The following is an 8,142-nucleotide window of genomic DNA, read 5'->3' on the forward strand; positions in this document are numbered from 1 at the left end:
GGTCATCCAGTTGGGGGGAAATTTGATCTTTGTCAGATATTGTTGCCCCTTTGGTTCAAATGGTTTATTGCTGTTCATGGCCTTGCAGGGCTGTTGCTGTTAGAAGAAATCAGTATGAGTCAGGTCTGTTCTCGTGTCATCTTGTTTATTTACAAAAAAATGTGCATAAAGTCCTGTTTCTCTAATCACAGGAGAAACAAACAGCAGCAGGAAGTCTCCTTGCTTAGAAATCCCCAAGCCTGCCTCTCCACTGAGCTCTGTGCCCAAGAATTTCTGTCCCTGTGATTCCTCTCAGGGGTCATGCTCACAACTGCTTCTCCTTGGCTTCCCGCCCATCCCCAACACATAGAGGCTACCATAGGCGCCGACTTCTGCTGGCACCGGTGGTTGCCCGACCACCCTCTGCCCACGGGCCTGCCCCAACTCCCCGTCCTGCCCCTCCCACATTCCAACCCCTTCCGCAAAGTCTCCGCCCCAACTCCGCCCCTTCCCTGCCCCTATTCCAACCCCTTCCCCAAAATCCCCGCTCTGGCCCCACCTCTTCCCGGCCTCCTCCCCTTAGTGCGCCACATTCCCGCGCCTCCCCCCTCCCTTCCAGAGCTTGTTATGCCGCAAAACAGCTGTTTTGCAGCGGCTAGCGCTGGGAAGAGAAGTGGGGACACAGCATGCTCAGGAGAGGAGGAGCTGAGGTGAGGTGAGGGGGCAGAGCACCTACCAATTTTTCCCCGTGGGTGCTCCAACCCTGGAGCACCCATGGAGTCGGCCCCATATGGAGTCTACAACTGATAACTTAACCCCTGGGTTTCCAACCAGGAAACCTCTCTGCCCACCTGGCTTAGCTCTGATTTCCCACGTGGCCTGTTGCAGTGGGTGGTAACCTCTGCTGCCTGCAGCTGTCTCTGCCATGTAAGGGGGCTTAATTGCTCCTTTTGTTGAGCCTGAAGGAGGTTGCTTGACTCCCACTGGCTTTCATTAGGCCACTGATTGCCTTTGGGTCAAACACCCCCTGGAAGAGAACTTTCAACATCACGATAGGAAGGAAAACATGCAATGGATTAGAATATTCATCATGAACAAAGCTCTTCCTTCCTTCCTGCACACTCCGTCACCTCTGTCCCTACCAGGGTCAACAGACGCTCCTTGGTGATTTTTCATGTCATCACATTCTCACTGTTCAGATCCCTAAATCGTGATGATCATTCCAATTCCTTACCCCTTTGCAGGGTGCTGGCAGATTTCAGGGTCTGACAGGGCTGTCTGGAGGAGAGATTGGTAATGCAGATCCCAGGATATTTCCTAATGCAATTTGTTTATTTACTAGATAGATAGATAGGAAGGGTGTGCGTGGGGATAGATAGATAGATAGATAGATAGATAGATAGATAGATAGATAGGAAGGGTGTGCATGGGGATAGATAGATAGATAGATAGATAGATAGATAGATAGGAAGGGTGTGCATGGGGATAGATAGATAGATAGATAGATAGATAGATAGATTAGATAGGGTGTGCGTGGGGATAGATAGATAGATATCTTGGTTCCTGGTCAAAAACTGCTCCCTCGCAATGCCCCCTGGCAGAAGCCCCAGGGCCGGTCACCAAGAAGCAGATATCCTCTTTGTCTCTTGCACTCTCACCCTGTTCCTTGTTCCTGCCTCAGCCCTGGGGAAACCCCCATAGTCCAAGCCGCTCACCTAGGACTGCATGGTCTGGATGGGTGCCCTGGCCATTAGCCCTCTTTAGGGGCAGCTGCTGTGCAGCACAAGGGACCTCGGGAAAGCCCTGGGACTCCAGGGGCCCCTGGGAGCTCGTACATCCGGGACGGTTACAGTGCACAACCCAAGCTCCTGCAGCCATAACAGCAACAGGAGCGACCGCTCACCTGGCTGTTGCTTGGAAGTTTTCCAGGGCCGCTCCCCGCAGACGGACACGGGCGCCGTCTCATCGGTCCCCGAGAGCAGCAATGTCGCTCAGAGAAACTCCCCTGGCACAGAATGCAACAGGAGCCTGGAGGACTTGGTGTCTCGCCTGAAGCAGGGTCTGTGTCACTCAGCCCAGAGCCCCTCAGCAGGTAACTGTGACTCGCTGTGGCTCTGAGCCCTTTGGCATGTTCCATGCACCGTGCAGGTAGAGAGGGGCCTGTTGGAAGGAGGCAGGCAACAGGCAGGCCAACCTGCTAGCCTCTTTCCTCCTCCCATCCCAGTTCTCAGGGGGCCATGGAGATTTTCTCTCACTCAGCGAGGCCAGAGGGGGGGCACTGTGGATGGGGGAGGCAAGAAGGGGATCTTCTCCCATCTTTCCTTCAAGGATAACAAATACGTCAAGGGCTGTTATAAAGACGACGGGGATCAATTGTTCTCTGTGGCCACTGAAGGCAGGATGAGACGCAATGGGCTTCATCTGCAGCAAGGGAGATTCAGGTTAGATATTAGGAAAAACTTTCTAACTCTGAGGGGAGTTACGCTCTGGAACAGGCTTCCTAGGGAGGTTGTGGAATCCCCGTCACTGGAGGTGTTTAAGATCAGGCTGGACAAACACCTGCCAGGGATGATCTAGGTTTACTTGGTCATGCTCAGCGCAGGAGACTGGACTTTATGACCTCTCAGGGTCCCGTCCAGCCCGACATTTCTATGAGTCTGTGAGAAGTGGTGCTGCTGAGAGTCTCCTTCCGCCAACCTCAGACCAAGAGAAGATGAGCCTGGGGCATCTTTCCCCTTCCCCAGCAACGGGAGGGAGGCCGGAGGTGGAGCAGAAGCATGGATATTAGCATCTGGCACCAGATCCAGTGAGGCCAGGCCATCAGAGAAAGCACTGGCCAGGGGTAGGAGACACGGCCATTTCCGACCTCCCCCATCCAAGTGGGCTCAGAGGAAGGAAATTTCTTTCCAAGTCTCCCCAGTGCCAGCAGTGGCCGGAGGTAGGGCAGACACTGGGTGCCTGAATTCCTTGTCTGGAGGGGTCAGGGGAAGGTGGGAAGTGCTGGCAACGGACAGACAAGCAAATACTTTTGTGATCTAACTTGGACAATGTTTGCTGGCCACCTAGCACGGCAGGTCGGACGCCTCTCAGTGGGGATTGTGGGGCACAGTGACCTCTAGGGGTCAGTTAGGGCAATTCTCAGGGTGAGCAGGATTGCTGAGCGAATAATTGATTTTTCGTTTCAGGGGCTGAACCAAGAAAACTAAGGGCTAAGGGGGGCAGGAGGGAGAAAAAATAAGCAACGGTTCAAACCAAAACTGCGTTTTTTGGAAGATTTTCAATGTATTGGAAAAAAATGAAAAAGCTTCATTTTGTCAACCTAACACTAATTTATTATTTTTTTTCATTTTTCAGGGGTATTTTGCCCTTTTAAAATGTATTTATTTTTATAATAGCCAAACTGGAAGTTGAAATACTGTTTCAAAATGAGAGGTCGAAATGACACATTTTGATATGGCTGAAATGAACCATTTTGTCTTTTTCCGGAAAACAAACACCGTAGGGGGCCAAAACGATTGGTGGAAGAATTCAATCCAAAATTGTGAACAGCTTGAGTGCAAAAAAAATGCATAATTTGGCAAATTTACTATTTACTGAAATTCCCCCCCCCCCCCCCCCCGCAGCTCTAGTGAGCAGGACAGGCTGTTCTATGATACTAGCATAATGAATTCCAAGAAAGACTGTATTTAGTGATCGTAAAGATTTCATCAGGGTACCCAGTATCCATCCACCCAAAGGCACAGTCATGTTGCCTACAGCACTGTCAGAAACACACTCCAGTGGTCTCTGAGGCCTTCACTCCCACCTCCAGCGGCTACCAGAAAGCACGAGGCATCCCGGCTTCCCCCAACCCTCACACAGAAACCTGAGCAGTGACCTCAGACGCTCTCTTGTAACAACAGAGCGGCACGTCTGCCTGTTACACTGCCCCTGGTTTGGGAACCAAGCGGATCTGCTTTGTCGGGGCTGAGGGCGTCCTTCGGGTTTTGCTCCGGCCTGCGAGAGGAGTGGAGATCAGGGGCAGCGCGGAGGCAGCCGGGTATGGCTGAGGCTGAGCGTGTCGGGCTAGTTGTGGCTGATGCCTGGGGCTGGGAATGCCCGGGTGGTTCTGGGTGACGGTCGAGGGTGCAGCGATAGTGACGGGCGTAACGCTGAGTGAGGACCCTAGGGCTAGATCCACAAAGGGACTTAGATGATTAACTGCCATCGAGGAGACTAAGTCCAACATTTCGATACTGCTGAGATCCTCAACACCCACTCCCAGCTGCCACTTAACCCTGTAGGTGTGTAGCATAAAGGACAGCTGGGGTTGCTACAGGATTTTGGCTGGTAGCGCGTCTCTCTTACACCCACTTACAGCCCTCTGCCAGGAGGTGGGAAACCCAGGTTTGAATGCTGCCTGATCTGGAACTGGGGATTGCACCCAGCTCTCCCAGCTGAGTGCCCCAAACCCTGGGCTGTTGAGTCTTGTAGGGGAAATCTCTCCTGTTGAAACTGTTCCACTTTGTGTCATAATTAAACAGTGAAACAGTTTGCCAGTGAGATCAAAGTGTCTCCTCTTTGCCATGCAATGAAAAGAATTTGACACAAAGTGCCAGACTGCTTCATTACAACGCAAACCAGAGACCTGTTGATCTAGAAAAGAAAAGACAATCAGATGTTTCAAGCATAGATTCGTAGATTCCAAGGCCAGAAGGGACCACTGTTATCATCTAGTCCAGCAGTTCTCAAACTGGGGGTCAGGACCCTGAAGTGATCGCGACCCCATTGTAATGGAGTTACCAGGGCTGGTGGTAGATTTGCTGGTGCCCAAGGCTAAAGCCCAAACCCAAGCCCCACCACCCGGGGCTGAAGCCTGAGGATTTCAGCCCTGGGTGATGGGTCTCAGGTTTTGGCTTTGGTCCCCCTCCTGGGGCGGTGAGGCTGGGAAGGGCTCAGGCTTCGGTCCCCCCTCTTGAGGTCGTGTAGTAATATTTGTTGTCAGAAGAGGGTCGCAGTGCAATGAAGTTTGAGAACCCCTGAGCTAGTCTGACCCCCGTATGACAGGCCAGAGAACTGCCTAAAATAATTCCTAGAGCAGATATTTCAGAAAAAGATCCCATCTTGATTTTAAAATTGTCAGTGATGGAGAATCCACCACGACCCTTGGTAAATGGTTCCAATGGTTAATTACCTTCACTGGTAAAAATTTACACCTTATTTCTAATCTGAATTTGTCTAGCTTCAAATTCCAGTCATTGGATCACATTATACTTCTCTGCTAGTAGTCTATTATGAAATATTTGTTTCTCACATAGATAACTACAGACTGTGATCGAGTCACCCCTTAACCTTCTCTTTGTTAAGCTAAGTAGCTCTAGCTCTTTGAGTCTATCACTGTGCAAAAGGTTTTCTAATCCTTAGATCATTCTCGTGGCTCTTCTCTGAACCCTCTGCAGTTTATCAACATTGTTTTTGATCAGCACAAAGTAGTTGCTGCCCTTAAGGAATTATAAAATTAAATCACAGACTCTTTCAACTTATTATAACACGGCATGAAACAATGTAAAGAATTATACCAATAGTATAAAAATAAGAATCCATAAAATGAACTTCAAAGTGAAATTTTGAAATGTTCGGAACGGAACATTTTCCACAATAAAAAAAACTTGTTTTTCTGGAACTTCTTTTTCTGTGAGAATATGTCTCGAAATTGACACGGTTTCATGAGAACATTTTGTTGAAACAGCTTTTGTACTGAAAAAGGGTTTTGAGGAAAATGTTCTGACCAGCTCTCATTGTTAAATATTGAGAAAGTCTCTGGATGGGATCACTGATAGTGCCTAACTCAGTGGGATTTGTACCCTCTCTGAGCTGTTGTAAGCATGTTCCCTGGGGCTAACAATCATTAATGCTCTGTCTCGCCACATCTCTCTCCAGACGGCTCCAGCTGCAAACTCTGCCCCATGGACTGGCTGTCGCACAGGGGAAAGTGTTACTGGTTTTCCAAAGACAGCAAAACCTGGAATGAGAGCCATGCTGACTGCTCAGCGAAGAGCTCTCGAAAGCTAGTGATCCAGGATGGGGAGGAGATGGTAAAGTAAAACAGAGGGGGCTAGACTTCTGCTGGAGTGGGTCACTGGTTACATGGTCCCAGATGTGCCAGAGGTGAAGGGGATTTCTTCCTGAGGATGCTAATGCAGCATTACAGCCGGCATAGCTCCCACATGCTTTGCTCCCCATCAACGGGGGGATTGGAGAACCGGGAGCGCCCCAACCCCATCTGTCCCCCTGCCTCCGCTTATTCCTCCTCCTGTCTCAAGCTGATGGATGCTCCTTCCTCATCAGGATCCAAGCATGGGGAACAGCAAGGCAGGAGGTAGAGAGGTATATTAACCACTCAGGGTGTGATTTTCAGAAGCTCAAAAGGGAGTTAGGAGCATCAGTCCCGGTCAATGGGGTGACACGTGACTGTCATGGTTACTTCTGCTCCTAATTCCCGGAGACACTTGTGTCATCTAGCCCTGAGCCCCGTTTACATGAGCACTCCCACGGTGCTGCTACACAGATGGTAGAAATGCTGGGACATAACAACAGAAGAACTTCCAGTGCAGATGGGGCCTAAATACTTAAGTGCCTGTTTTGAGAACAGTCTGTCAAGTTTGCTGGCTGAAGCCAAGAATCCTAGAACTCTAGCAGGTTGCATTCACCCTTTGTCTTCACCCCCCAGGCGTTCATAGAGAACATCACACGGGGTCTATATCATGTCTGGCTCGGGCTCCGGGTTACATCTCCAGGGAAGAACTGGACCTGGGTGGACAGCTCCATGTTAGACCAAACTCTGTGAGTGTTGCCCAGTGGTTGCTATTTTATTTTTTTTTTTAAAAAAAAGCATATGTAACGGCACCCTCTGGTTTAGCTATTCCTAGGCCTTGAGCACATGTAGCCGTGCATCTAAACAAACCAAACTGCAAGATTGCTTCGGCACCAGGGCCAGCTCTGTGAGCATAGGGACTCTAGCAACTACAACGGTGAATGTTTGTCAGTGACCAGTAAATTCACTGGAAAAAATAAGGTATTTTTCGGGGCAATGAAACTAGTTGTGAAGTCAACACAAATTAGCCAATAGTTTTGGCTGTCAATTCCCGCCCCCCCACAAAAAATGTTTAAATGGTTTGCTTGACTGTTTGAAATGCAGTGTTGCAACTTTTCATTTTGAAATGATGCTTTGTTTCAAAATTTAGCGATGTGTATTAAAAAGAAAAGATGTAAAAGTTCCCAAAACAAAACAAAGAATAATATCTATCTATCTTCATTTCATTTAATGGAGGGTTGTTTTTCAACTCGTAATGATTTTTTTTCCCTGTTCAGTTTTTCATCCCAGAAAGAAAAACCTAGGGGGCAAAAATCAGTTTTGGTTTGAACCAAACAAATTTTTTATTTTTATTTTATTTTTCAGGTCAGCTCCCAAACTGAAAAAAAGTCAATGATTTGCTTAGCTCTAGCAGCAGCCTCATAAGCCTCTGTCTGTGGTGTAGCCACTAGACAGGCACAAAGAGAGACCCCGGGCGAGCATGGATTACACAGAGCTCATGAAAGAATTCAAACTGCCCTTTGGCTTAGAATGAAGACTCCACTACTTTAGGTTCCTTTCATTTAATCTAAGCACATAAGGACAAATTTGTCCCGGATGTAATCAACTCCATTGATTTCGGCGGAGTTACAGAGGGTCTGAATTTGGCTCATTGACTTCCTTTCTCCTCTGTTTTACAGGTTCCCAGTAACGGGTCCTGCTGACGTGAACAGCTGCGGGGTGATAAAAGGGAATCGGATTCACTCTGAAACCTGCAGTGCTGAATTCAAATGGATTTGCCAGAAGGAAGCCATGCCGCTATAAACAGTGGCATTAGAGACACTCATTCCTGTAACAGACCGGTACACTGCCTTGGGTTTCAGTCTTCGGGCCAGACTTCCAGGACCGGATGTGCCTGCGGAGACATGTACATGCATCCTCAAACCAGCTATGTGTATCTTCAGCTCAGGTAAATGCATGTGCAAAGCAGGCCCAAGGCCAAAGGCGCATCTCATGGACGTGAACACTGCGCCACTGACTCTGGCCCAGCAAGAATACACCTCTTCCTCTCACTGTCTCCCCTTCCACCATCATCGATTCCCTGGCTCCAC

At 48.9% G+C, this 8,142-nt stretch overlaps 1 pseudogene; it reads left to right on the forward strand.

The window, feature by feature from the left end:
- The first annotated feature begins 1,704 nt into the window (after positions 1-1,704).
- Positions 1,705-7,855, forward strand: LOC144274553 (killer cell lectin-like receptor subfamily F member 1; annotated as a pseudogene).
- Positions 7,856-8,142: the final 287 nt, after the last annotated feature.

The sequence above is a fragment of the Eretmochelys imbricata genome, chromosome 14 (assembly GCF_965152235.1).
Source record: "Eretmochelys imbricata isolate rEreImb1 chromosome 14, rEreImb1.hap1, whole genome shotgun sequence".
Classification (NCBI taxonomy): Eukaryota; Metazoa; Chordata; order Testudines; family Cheloniidae; genus Eretmochelys; species Eretmochelys imbricata.